The sequence below is a fragment of the Balaenoptera physalus genome, assembly GCF_965194825.1.
Source record: "Balaenoptera physalus genome assembly, chromosome: 1".
Classification (NCBI taxonomy): Eukaryota; Metazoa; Chordata; class Mammalia; order Artiodactyla; family Balaenopteridae; genus Balaenoptera; species Balaenoptera physalus.
The window spans coordinates 69,801,899-69,816,638 of record NC_138882.1 but is presented as its reverse complement, the minus strand read 5'-3'; positions in this window follow the sequence as shown (position 1 = coordinate 69,816,638).

Genomic DNA, 14,740 nt, shown 5'->3' with positions numbered 1-14,740 from the left:
TGATTATATAATTTATATAGTTCATATGTTATATGTTTATATACATTTAACATACATTAGTATATGTATGTTAACCCCATAGTCCTAATTTACCCATCCTCCCACCTTTCATTTTGGCTAACCGTTAGTATTTTTGATAAGTCTGTGACTGTCTTTTTCTGTGGAAATATGTTCATTGGTAGTAATCTTAGGAAAACATGTATAAATGATTTCATAGGATATTTGTCACACCCTTTTGACTTACTTAACCTTATATGACTATTTCTAGTCTCAACTGTAGTTCTGAAAACGGCATTGTTCATTTTTTTCCCGAGGCTACTCTTCCATTCTGTCCATATACCACTTCTTCTTTGTCCATTCACCTGTTTATGGACCATTTTTTGCTTCCATGTCTTGGGTATTTCAGTATTGTTGCAGTGCACATTTGCCTGCCTCTGTATTTCCGATTTTGGTGGTCTTAGGTTATAGGCCCAAAAGGTGCCCTGCCGCATCATATGGTAACTCAATTTTTACCTTTTCAAGCAGCTCCATTCAGTATGCGTTAGTGCTGTTACCACTTTACATCCCACCAGCAGCTAGAATGTACACAATTCTCTAAAACCCCTTCAGCATTTATAGTTTGTAGACTTTTTGCTGATGGTCATGACTGGTGTCACCTGAAACCTATTTGAATTTGAATTTGCATGTGGCTAATAATTCCTTATACTGAGCTTTAGGCATGTCCTTTTTTTTTCTTTTCCTTTTTTTTTAAAGAGTGAGTACAAATTCCCTCCTCTTATTGACTTCTTGACAAGTTACTCATGTGTTGAATTTTCTTGCCAATTCCATACCCCAGGGCATTTTTTGAGGGCCTGTGTCTTTTACAGCCCTGCAGTCCTTGTGACTATATAAGCAACCATTGGCACTGGGTTTAAAGCTGCTGTTGTGGGAAGCAGCCACAAGGCGGCAGCAGTATTACGTTCTCAAGTCTTGTTACTAGGACAACACAGTCTTGCTGGAGGTAGTGTTCCGAGCTTGTAAATTAGAGTACAATGTGCTGGGACAAGCCCCCAGAAGTTTATGTCTCCTAACTTATGTTTGTTTTTTAAATTTAATTTCTATTTCTTATCGGAGTAAATTTGATTAGAGTGTTGTGGTTTTCTGGCTGTACAGAATCTGTTCAATGATTCATACATATGTCTGTTCATCTTCGGATCCTGTTACCATGTATGTGATCACAGAATATATATTTTGAAGGTATTGGTGATTATATAATTCATATCGTTTATATGTTATATGTTTATATACCTTTAACTTACATTAGTATATGTATGTTAACCCCATAGTCCTAAATTACCCATCGCCCCACCTTTCATTTTGGCTAACCATTAGTTTATTTGATAAGTCTGTGAGTGTCTTTTTCTGTGGAAATATGTTCATTGGTAGCAATCTTAAGAAAACTTGTATAAATGATATCATAGGATATTTGTCATACCCTTTTGACTTACTTAACCTTATATGATTTTTTCTAGGCTCAACTGTAGTCCTGAAAACAGCATTGTTCATTTTTCTCCCGAGGCTACTATTCCATTCTGTCCGTATACCACTTCTTCTTTGTCCATTCATCTGTTTATGGACCTTTTTTTTGCTTCCATATCTTGGCTATTTCAGTATTGTTGCAGTGCATATTTGCCTGCCTCTGTCTTTCCAATTTTGGTGGTCTTAGGTTATAGGCCCAAAAGGTGCCCTGCCCCATCATTTGGTAGCTCAATTTTTACCTTTTCAAGCAGCTCGATTCAGTTTGCGTTAGTGCTGTTTCCACTTTACATCCCACCAGCAGCTAGAAGGTACACAGATCTCTAAAACCCCTTCAGCATTTATAGTTTGTAGACATTTTGCTGATGGTAATGACTGGTGTGAGCTGAAACCTTTTTGAATTTGAATTTGTATGTGGCTCATAATTCCTTATACTAAGCTTTAGGCATGTCCTTTTTTTTCTTTTCCTTTTTTTTTTAAAGAGTGAGTACAACTTCCCTCCTCTTATTGATTTCTTGAAAAGTTTCTTATGTGTTGAATTTTCTTGCCTATTCCCTACCCCAGGGCATTTTTTGAGTGCCTGTGTCATTTACAACCGTACAGTCCTTGTGACTATATAAGCAACCATTGGCACTGGGTTTAAAGGTGCTGTTTTTGGAGACAGCCACAAGGCGGCAGCATTATTACGTTCTCAAGTCTTGTTACTAGGACAACAGAGTCTTCCTGGGGGTAGTGTTCCGAGCTTGTAAATTAGAGTGCAATGTGCTGGGACAAGCCCCCAGAAGTTTATGTCTCCTTACTTATGTTTGTTTTTTAAATTTAATTTGTATTTTTTATCGGAGTAAATTTGATTAGAGTGTTTTGATTGTCTGGCTGTACAGAATCTGTTCAATGATTCATACATATGTCTGTTCATCTTCGGATCCTGTTACCATGTATGTGATTACAGAATGTATATTTTGAAGGTATTGGTGATTATATAATTCATATCATTTATATGTTATATGTTTATATACATTTAACTTATATTAGTATATGTATGTTAACCCCATAGTCCTAATTTACCCATCCCCCCACCTTTCATTTTGGCTAACCATTAGTTTATTTGATAAGTCTGTGAGTGTCTTTTTCAGTGGAAATATGTTCATTGGTAGCAATCTTAGGATAACATGTATAAATGATATCATAGGATATTTGTCATACCCTTTTGACTTACTTAACCTTATATGATTATTTCTAGGCTCAACTCTAGTCCTGAAAACGGCATTGTTCATTTTTTTCCAGAGGCTACTATTCCATTTGGTACGTATACCATTTCGTCTTTGTCCTTTCATCTGTTTATGGACCTTTTTTTTGCTTCCATGTCTTGGCTATTTCAATATTGTTGCAGTGCACATTTGCCTGCCTCTGTCTTTCCGAATCCGGTGGTCTTAGGTTATAGGCCCAAAAGGTGCCCTGCCGCATCATATGGTAGCTCAATGTTTACCTTTTCAAGCAGCTCAATTCAGTTTGCGTTACTGCTGTTACCACTTTACATCCAAACAGCAGCTAGAAGGTACACAGTTCTCTAAAACCCCTTCAGCATTTATAGTTTGTAGACTTTTTGCTGATGGTCATGACTGGTGTGAGCTGAAACCTTTTTGGAGGTTGGATACACATGTGGCTAATAATTCCTTATGCTGAGCTTTAGGCATGTCCTTTTTTTCTTTTCCTTTTTTTTTCGAGTGAGTACAACTTCCGTACTCTTATTGACTTCTTGAAAATTTCTCATGTGTTGAATTTCCTTGCCTATTCCCTACACCAGAGCATTTTTTGAGGGCCTGTGTCTTTTACAGCCCTGCAGTCCTTGTGACTATATAAGCAACCATTGGTACTGGGTTTAAAGCTACTGTTGTGGGAAGCAGCCACAAGGCGGCAGCATTATTACGTTCTCAAGTCTTGTTACTAGGACAACACAGTCTTCCTGGAGGTAGTGTTCCGAGCCTGTAAATTAGAGTGCAATGTCCTGGGAGAAGCCCCCAGAAGTTTATGTCTCCTAACTTATGTTTGTGTTTTAAATTTAATTTCTATTTCTTATCAGAGTAAATTTGATTAGAGTGTTGTGGTTTTCTGGCTGTACAGAATCTGCTCAATGATTCATACATATGTCTGTTCATCTTCGGATCCTGTTACCATGTATGTGATTACAGAATGTATATTTTGAAGGTATTGGTGAATATATAATTCATATCATTTATATGTTATATGTTCATATACATTTAACATACATTAGTATATGTATGTTAACCCCATAGTCCTAATTTACCCATCCTCCCACCTTTCATTTTGGCTAACCATTAGTTTATATGATAAGTCTGTGAGTGTCTTTTTCTGTGGAAATATGTTCATTGGTAGCAATCTTAGGATAACATGTATAAATGATATCATAGGATATTTGTCATACCCTTTTGACTTACTTAACCTTATATGATTATTTCTAGGCTCAACTCTAGTCCTGAAAACAGCATTGTTCATTTTTTTCCAGAGGCTACTATTCCATTTGGTACGTATACCATTTCGTCTTTGTCCATTCATCTGTTTATGGACCTTTTTTTGCTTCCATGTCTTGGCTATTTCAGTATTGTTGCAGTGCACATTTGCCTGCCTCTGTCTTTCCGATTCTGGTGGTCTTAGGTTATAGGCCCAAAAGGTGCCCTGCCGCATCGTATGGTAACTCAATTTTTACCTTTTCAAGCAGCTCCATTCAGTTTGCATTAGTGGTATTACTTCTTTACATCCCACCAGCAGCTAGAAGGTACACATTCCTCTAAAACCCCTTCAGCATTTATAGTTTGTAGACTTTTTGATGATGGTCATGAGTGGTGTTACCTGAAACCTTTTTGAATTTGAATTTGCATGTGGCTAATAATTCCTTATACTGAGCTTTAGGCATGTCATTTTTTTCTTTTCCTTTTGTTTTAAAGAGTGAGTACAACTTCCCTCCTCTTATTGACTTCTTGAAAAGTTTCTCATGTGTTGAATTTTTTTGCCTATTTCCTACCCCAGGGCATTTTTTGAAGGCAGGTGTCATTTAGAGCCCTTCAGTCCTTGTGACTATTAAGCAACCTTTGGCACTGGGTTTAAAGCTGCTGTTGTGGGAAACAGCCACAAGGCGGCAGCATTATTACGTTCTCAACTCTTGTTACTAGGGCAACAGAGTCTTCCTGGAGGTAGTTTTCCAAGGTTGTAAATTAGAGTGGAATGTGCTGGGACAAGCCCCCAGAAGTTTATGTCTCCTAACTTATGTTTGCTTTTTAAATTTAATTTCTATTTCTTATCGGAGTAAATTTGATTAGAGTGTTTTGATTGGCTGTACAGAATCTGCTCAATGATTCATACATATATCTGTTCATCTTCGGAACCTGTTATCAAGTATGTGATTACAGAATATATATTTTGAAGGTATTGGTGATTATATAATTCATATCGTTTATATGTTATATGTTTATATACATTTAACTTACATTAGTATATGTATGTAAACCCCATAGTCCTAACTTACCCATCCCCCCGCCTTTCATTTTGGCTAACCATTAGTTTATTTGATAAGTCTGTGAGTGTCTTTTTCTGTGGAAATATGTTCATTGGTAGCAATCTTAAGAAAACTTGTATAAATGATATCATAGGATATTTGTCATACCCTTTTGACTTACTTAACCTTATATGATTTTTTCTAGGCTCAACTGTAGTCCTGAAAACAGCATTGTTCATTTTTCTCCCGAGGCTACTATTCCATTCTGTCCGTATACCACTTCTTCTTTGTCCATTCATCTGTTTATGGACCTTTTTTTTGCTTCCATATCTTGGCTATTTCAGTATTGTTGCAGTGCATATTTGCCTGCCTCTGTCTTTCCAATTTTGGTGGTCTTAGGTTATAGGCCTAAAAGGTGCCCTGCCGCATCATTTGGTAGCTCAATTTTTACCTTTTCAAGCAGCTCGATTCAGTTTGCGTTACTGCTGTTTCCACTTTACATCCAACCAGCAGCTAGAAGGTACACAGATCTCTAAAACCTCTTCAGCATTTATAGTTTGTAGACATTTTGCTGATGGTAATGACTGGTGTGAGCTGAAACCTTTTTGAATTTGAATTTGTATGTGGCTAATAATTCCTTATACTAAGCTTTAGGCATGTCCTTTTTTTTCTTTTCCTTTTTTTTTTAAAGAGTGAGTACAACTTCCCTCCTCTTATTGACTTCTTGGAAATTTCTCATGTGTTGAATGTTCTTGCCAATTCCCTACCCCATGGCATATTTTGAGGGCTTGTGTCATTTACAGCCCTGCAGTCCTTGTGACTATATAAGCTATCATTGGCACTGGGTTTAAAGTTCTGTTGTGGGAAGCAGCCGCAAGGCGGCAGCATTATTGCGTTCTCAAGTCTTGTTACTAGGAGAACAGAGTCTTCCTGGAGGTAGTGTTCTGAGCTTGTAAATTAGAGTGCAATATGCTGGGACAAGCCCCCAGCAGTTTATGTCTCCTAACTTATGTTTTTTTTTAAATTTAATTTCTATTTCTTATCGGAGTAAATTTGATTAGAGTGTTTTGATTGGCTGTACAGAATCTGCTCAATGATTCATACATATGTCTGTTCATCTTCGGATCCTGTTACCATGTATGTGATCACAGAATATATATTTTGAACGTATTGGTGATTATATAATTCATATCGTTTATATGTTATATGTTTATATACATTTAACTTACATTAGTATATGTATGTTAACCCCATAGTCCTAACTTACCCATCCCCCCACCTTTCATTTTGGCTAACCATTAGTTTATTTGATAAGTCTGTGAGTGTCTTTTTCTGTGGAAATATGTTCATTGGTAGCAATCTTAAGAAAACTTGTATAAATGATATCATAGGATATTTATCATACCCTTTTGACTTACTTAACCTTATATGATTTTTTCTAGGCTCAACTGTAGTCCTGAAAACAGCATTGTTCATTTTTCTACCGAGGCTACTATTCCATTCTGTCCGTATACCACTTCTTCTTTGTCCATTCATCTGTTTATGGACCTTTTTTTTGCTTCCATATCTTGGCTATTTCAGTATTGTTGCAGTGCATATTTGCCTGCCTCTGTCTTTCCAATTTTGGTGGTCTTAGTTTATAGGCCCAAAAGGTGCCCTGCCGCATCATTTGGTAGCTCAATTTTTACCTTTTCAAGCAGCTCGATTCAGTTTGCGTTAGTGCTGTTTCCACTTTACATCCCACCAGCAGCTAGAAGGTACACAGATCTCTAAAACCCCTTCAGCATTTATACTTTGTAGACATTTTGCTGATGGTAATGACTGGTGTGAGCTGAAACCTTTTTGAATTTGAATTTGTATGTGGCTAATAATTCCTTATACTAAGCTTTAGGCATGTCCTTTTTTTTCTTTTCCTTTTTTTTTTTTAAAGAGTGAGTACAACTCCCCTCCTCTTATTGACTTCTTGAAAAATTTCTCATGTGTTGGATTTTCTTGCCTATTCCCTACCCCAGGGCAGTTTTTGAGGGCCTGTGTCATTTACAGCCCTGCAGTCCTTGTGACTATATAAGCAACCATTGTCAATGGGTTTAAAGCTGCTGTTTTGGGAGACAGCCACAAGGCGGCAGCATTATTACGTTCTCAAGTCTTGTTACTAGGACAACAGAGTCTTCCTGGAGGTAGTGTTCCGAGCTTTTAAATTAGAGTGCAATGTGCTGGGACAAGCCCCCAGAAGTTTATGTCTCCTTACTTATGTTTGTTTTTTAAATTTAATTTGTCTTTCTTATCGGAGTAAATTTGATTAGAGTGTTTTGATTGTCTGGCTGTACAGAATCTGCTCAATGATTCACACATATGTCTGTTCATCTTCGGATCCTGTTACCATGTATGTGATTACAGAATGTATATTTTGAAGGTATTGGTGAATATATAATTCATATCATTTATATGTTATATGTTTATATACATTTAACTTACATTAGTATATGTATGTTAACCCCATAGTCCTAATTTACCCATCCTCCCACCTTTCATTTTGGCTAACCATTAGTTTATTTGATAAGTCTGTGAGTGTCTTTTTCTGTGGAAATATGTTCATTGGTAGCAATCTTAGGAAAACTTGTATAAATAATATCATAGGATATTTGTAATACCCTTTTGTCTTACTTAACCTTATATGATTATTTCTAGTCTCAACTCTAGTCCTGAAAACGGCATTGTTCATTTTTTTCCCGAGGCTACTCTTCCATTCTGTCCATATACCACTTCTTCTTTGTCCATTCACCTGTTTATGGACCTTTTTTTTGCTTCCATGTCTTTGCTATTTCAGTATTGTTGCAGTGCACATTTGCCTGCCTCTGTCTTTCCGATTCTGGTGGTCTTAGGTTATAGGCCCAAAAGGTGCCCTGCCCCATCATATGGTAGCTCAATTTTTACGTTTTCAAGCAGCTCGATTCAGTTTGCATTAGTGCTGTTACGACTTTATATCCCACCAGCAGCTAGAAGGTACACACTTCTCTAAAACCCCTTCAGCATTTATAGTTTGTAGACTTTTTGCTGATGGTCATGACTGGTGTGAGCTGAAACCTTTTTGGAGGTTGGATACGCATGTGGCTAATAATTCCTTATGCTGAGCTTTAGGCATGTCCTTTTTTTCTTTTCCTTTTTTTTTAAAGAGTGAGTTCAACTTCCGTACTCTTATTGACTTTTGAAAATTTCTCATGTGTTGAATTTTCTTGCCAATTCCCTACCCTAGGGCATTTTTTGAGGGCCTGTGTCTTTTACAGCCCTGCAGTCCTTGTGACTATATAAGCAACCATTGGCACTGGGTTTAAAGCTACTGTTGTGGGAAGCAGCCACAAGGCGGCAGCATTATTACGTTCTCAAGTCTTGTTACTAGGACAACACAGTCTTCCTGGAGGTAGTGTTCCGAGCTTGTAAATTAGAGTGCAATGTGCTGGGACAAGCCCCCAAAAGTTTATGTCTCCTAACTTATGTTTGTTTTTTAAATTTAATTTCTATTTCTTATCAGAGTAAATTTGATTAGAGTGTTTTGATTGTCTGGCTGTACAGAATCTGCTCAATGATTCATACATATGTCTGTTCATCTTCGGATCCTGTTACCATGTATGTGATTACAGAATGTATATTTTGAAGGTATTGGTGAATATATAATTCATATCATTTATATGTTATATGTTTATATACATTTAACATACATTAGTATATGTATGTTAACCCCATAGTCCTAATTTACCCATCCTCCCACCTTTCATATTGGCTAACCATTAGTTTATATGATAAGTCTGTGAGTGTCTTTTTCTGTGGAAATATGTTCATTGGTAGCAATCTTAGGATAACATGTATAAATGATATCATAGGATATTTGTCATACCCTTTTGACTTACTTAACCTTATATGATTATTTCTAGGCTCAACTCTAGTCCTGAAAACAGCATTGTTCATTTTTTTCCAGAGGCTACTATTCCATTTGGTACGTATACCATTTCGTCTTTGTTCATTCATCTGTTTATGGACCTTTTTTTGCTTCCATGTCTTGGCTATTTCAGTATTGTTGCAGTGCACATTTGCCTGCCTCTGTCTTTCCGATTCTGGTGGTCTTAGGTTATAGGCCCAAAAGGTGCCCTGCCGCATCGTATGGTAACTCAATTTTTACCTTTTCAAGCAGCTCCATTCAGTTTGCATTAGTGGTATTACTTCTTTACATCCCACCAGCAGCTAGAAGGTACACATTCCTCTAAAACCCCTTCAGCATTTATAGTTTGTAGACTTTTTGATGATGGTCATGACTGGTGTTACCTGAAACCTTTTTGAATTTGAATTTGCATGTGGCTAATAATTCCTTATACTGAGCTTTAGGCATGTCATGTTTTTCTTTTCCTTTTGTTTTAAAGAGTGAGTACAACTTCCCTCCTCTTATTGACTTCTTGAAAAGTTTCTCATGTGTTGAATTTTTTTGCCTATTCCCTACCCCAGGGCATTTTTTGAGTGCCTGTGTCATTTACAACCGTGCAGTCCTTGTGACTATATAAGCAACCATTGGCACTGGGTTTAAAGGTGCTGTTTTTGGAGACAGCCACAAGGCGGCAGCATTATTACGTTCTCAAGTCTTGTTACTAGGACAACAGAGTCTTCCTGGAGGTAGTGTTCCGAGCTTGTAAATTAGAGTGCAATGTGCTGGGACAAGCCCCCAGAAGTTTATGTCTCCTTACTTATGTTTGTTTTTTAAATTTAATTTGTATTTTTTATCGGAGTAAATTTGATTAGAGTGTTTTGATTGTCTGGCTGTACAGAATCTGTTCAATGATTCATACATATATCTGTTCATCTTCGGAACCTGTTATCATGTATGTGATTACAGAATGTATATTTTAAAGGTTTGGTGATTATATATTTTATATAGTTCATATGTTATATGTTTATATACATTTAACATACATTAGTATATGTATGTTAACCCCATAGTCCTAATTTACCCATCCTCCCACCTTTCATTTTGGCTAACCATTAGTTTATTTGATAAGTCTGTGAGTGTCTTTTTTTGTGGAAATATGTTCATTGGTAGCAATCTTAGGATAGCATGTATAAATGATATCATAGGATATTTGTCATACCCTTTTGACTAACTTACCCTTATATGATTATTTCTAGGCTCAACTGTAGTCATGAAAACGGCATTGTTCATTTTTTTCCCGAGGCTACTGTTCCATTTGGTACGTATACCACTTCGTCTTTGTCCATTCATTTGTTTATGGAGCTTTTTTTTGCTTCTATGTCTTGGCTATTTCAATATTGTTGCAGTGCATATTTGCCTGCATCTGTCTTTCCGATTTTGGTGGTCTTATATTATAGGCCCAAAAGGTGCCCTGCCGCATCATACGGTAACTCAATTTTTACCTTTTCAAGCAGCTCGATTCAGTTTGCGTTACTGCTGTTACCACTTTACATCCCACCAGCAGCTAGAAGGTACACAGATCTCTAAAACCCCTTCAGCATTTATAGTTTGTAGACATTTTGCTGATGGTAATGACTGGTGTGAGCTGAAACCTTTTTGAATTTGAATTTGTATGTGGCTAATAATTCCTTATACTAAGCTTTAGGCATGTCCTTTTTTTTCTTTTCCTTTTTTTTTTAAAGAGTGAGTACAACTTCCCTCCTCTTATTGACTTCTTGGAAATTTCTCATGTGTTGAATGTTCTTGCCAATTCCCTACCCCAGGGCATATTTTGAGGGCTTGTGTCATTTACAGCCCTGCAGTCCTTGTGACTATATAAGCAATCATTGGCACTGGGTTTAAAGTGCTGTTGTGGGAAGCAGCCACAAGGCGGCAGCATTATTGCGTTCTCAAGTCTTGTTACTAGGAGAACAGAGTCTTCCTGGAGGTAGTGTTCTGAGCTTGTAAATTACAGTGCAATATGCTGGGACAAGCCCCCAGAAGTTTATGTCTCCTAACTTATGTTTTTTTTTTAAATTTAATTTCTATTTCTTATCGGAGTAAATTTGATTAGAGTGTTTTGATTGTCTGGCTGTACAGAATCTGCTCAATGATTCATACATATGTCTGTTCATCTTCGGATCCTGTTACCATGTATGTAATCACAGAATATATATTTTGAATGTATTGGTGATTATATAATTCATATCGTTTATATGTTATATGTTTATATACATTTAACTTACATTAGTATATGTATGTTAACCCCATAGTCCTAACTTACCCATCCCCCCACCTTTCATTTTGGCTAACCATTAGTTTATTTGATAAGTCTGTGAGTGTCTTTTTCTGTGGAAATATGTTCATTGGTAGCAATCTTAAGAAAACTTGTATAAATGATATCATAGGATATTTGTCATACCCTTTTGACTTACTTAACCTTATATGATTTTTTCTAGGCTCAACTGTAGTCCTGAAAACAGCATTGTTCATTTTTCTCCCGAGGCTACTATTCCATTCTGTCCGTATACCACTTCTTCTTTGTCCATTCATCTGTTTATGGACCTTTTTTTTGCTTCCATATCTTGGCTATTTCAGTATTGTTGCAGTGCATATTTGCCTGCCTCTGTCTTTCCAATTTTGGTGGTCTTAGGTTATAGGCCCAAAAGGTGCCCTGCCGCATCATTTGGTAGCTCAATTTTTACCTTTTCAAGCAGCTCGATTCAGTTTGCGTTAGTGCTGTTTCCACTTTACAACCCACCAGCAGCTAGAAGGTACACAGATCTCTAAAACCCCTTCAGCATTTATAGTTTGTAGACATTTTGCTGATGGTAATGACTGGTGTGAGCTGAAACCTTTTTGAATTTGAATTTGTATGTGGCTAATAATTCCTTATACTAAGCTTTAGGCATGTACTTTTTTTTCTTTTCCTTTTTTTTTTTAAAGAGTGAGTACAACTCCCCTCCTCTTATTGACTTCTTGAAAAATTTCTCATGTGTTGGATTTTCTTGCCTAGTCCCTACCCCAGGGCAATTTTTGAGGGCCTGTGTCATTTACAGCCCTGCAGTCCTTGGGACTATATAAGCAACCATTGTCACTGGGTTTAAAGCTGCTGTTTTGGGAGACAGCCACAAGGCGGCAGCATTATTACGTTCTCAAGTCTTGTTACTAGGACAACAGAGTCTTCCTGGAGGTAGTGTTCCGAGCTTGTAAATTAGAGTGCAATGTGCTGGGACAAGCCCCCAGAAGTTTATGTCTCCTTACTTATGTTTGTTTTTTAAATTTAATTTGTATTTTTTATCGGAGTAAATTTGATTAGAGTGTTTTGATTGTCTGGCTGTACAGAATCTGTTCAATGATTCACACATATGTCTGTTCGTCTTCGGATCCTGTTACCATGTATGTGATTACAGAATGTATATTTTGAAGGTATTGGTGATTATATAATTCATATCATTTATATGTTATATGTTTATATACATTTAACTTATATTAGTATATGTATGTTAACCCCATAGTCCTAATTTACCCATCCCCCCACCTTTCATTTTGGCTAACCATTAGTTTATTTGATAAGTCTGTGAGTGTCTTTTTCTGTGGAAATATGTTCATTGGTAGCAATCTTAGGATAACATGTATAAATGATATCATAGGATATTTGTCATACCCTTTTGACTTACTTAACCTTATATGATTATTTCTAGGCTCAACTCTAGTCCTGAAAACGGCATTGTTCATTTTTTTCCAGAGGCTACTATTCCATTTGGTACGTATACCATTTCGTCTTTGTCCATTCATCTGTTTATGGACCTTTTTTTGCTTCCATGTCTTGGCTATTTCAGTATTGTTGCAGTGCACAATTGCCTGCCTCTGTCTTTCCGATTCTGGTGGTCTTAGGTTATAGGCCCAAAAGGTGCCCTGCTGCATCGTATGGTAACTCAATTTTTACCTTTTCAAGCAGCTCCATTCAGTTTGCATTAGTGGTATTACTTCTTTACATCCCACCAGCAGCTAGAAGGTACACATTCCTCTAAAACCCCTTCAGCATTTATAGTTTGTAGACTTTTTGATGATGGTCATGACTGGTGTTACCTGAAACCTTTTTGAATTTGAATTTGCATGTGGCTAATAATTCCTTATACTGAGCTTTAGGCATGTCATTTTTTTCTTTTCCTTTTGTTTTAAAGAGTGAGTACAACTTCCCTCCTCTTATTGACTTCTTGAAAAGTTTCTCATGTGTTGAATTTTTTTGCCTATTCCCTACCCCAGGGCATTTTTTGAAGGCAGGTGTCATTTAGAGCCCTTCAGTCCTTGTGACTATTAAGCAACCTTTGGCACTGGGTTTAAAGCTGCTGTTGTGGGAAACAGCCACAAGGCGGCAGCATTATTACGTTCTCACCTCTTCTTACTAGGGCAACAGAGTCTTCCTGGAGGTAGTTTTCCAAGGTTGTAAATTAGAGTGGAATGTGCTGGGACAAGCCCCCAGAAGTTTATGTCTCCTAACTTATGTTTGCTTTTTAAATTTAATTTCTATTTCTTATCGGAGTAAATTTGATTAGAGTGTTTTGATTGGCTGTACAGAATCTGCTCAATGATTCATACATATATCTGTTCATCTTCGGAACCTGTTATTATGTATGTGATTACAGAATGTATATTTTAAAGGTTTGGTGATTATATAATTTATATAGTTCATATGTTATATGTTTATATACATTTAACATACATTAGTATATGTATGTTAACCCCATAGTCCTAATTTACCCATCCTCCCACCTTTCATTTTGGCTAACCGTTAGTATTTTTGATAAGTCTGTGACTGTCTTTTTCTGTGGAAATATGTTCATTGGTAGTAATCTTAGGAAAACATGTATAAATGATTTCATAGGATATTTGTCACACCCTTTTGACTTACTTAACCTTATATGACTATTTCTAGTCTCAACTGTAGTTCTGAAAACGGCATTGTTCATTTTTTTCCCGAGGCTACTCTTCCATTCTGTCCATATACCACTTCTTCTTTGTCCATTCACCTGTTTATGGACCATTTTTTGCTTCCATGTCTTGGGTATTTCAGTATTGTTGCAGTGCACATTTGCCTGCCTCTGTATTTCCGATTTTGGTGGTCTTAGGTTATAGGCCCAATAGGTGCCCTGCCGCATCATATGGTAACTCAATTTTTACCTTTTCAAGCAGCTCCATTCAGTATGCGTTAGTGCTGTTACCACTTTACATCCGACCAGCAGCTAGAATGTACACAATTCTCTAAAACCCCTTCAGCATTTATAGTTTGTAGACTTTTTGCTGATGGTCATGACTGGTGTCACCTGAAACCTTTTTGAATTTGAATTTGCATGTGGCTAATAATTCCTTATACTGAGCTTTAGGCATGTCCTTTTTTTTTCTTTTCCTTTTTTTTTAAAGAGTGAGTACAACTTCCCTCCTCTTATTGACTTCTTGAAAAGTTACTCATGTGTTGAATTTTCTTGCCAATTCCATACCCCAGGGCATTTTTTGAGGGCCTGTGTCTTTTACAGCCCTGCAGTCCTTGTGACTATATAAGCAACCATTGGCACTGGGTTTAAAGCTACTGTTGTGGGAAGCAGCCACAAGGCGGCAGCATTATTACGTTCTCAAGTCTTGTTACTAGGACAACACAGTCTTCCTGGAGGTAGTGTTCCGAGCTTGTAAATTAGAGTGCAATGTGCTGGGACAAGCCCCCAGAAGTTTATGTCTCCTAACTTATGTTTGTTTTTTAAATT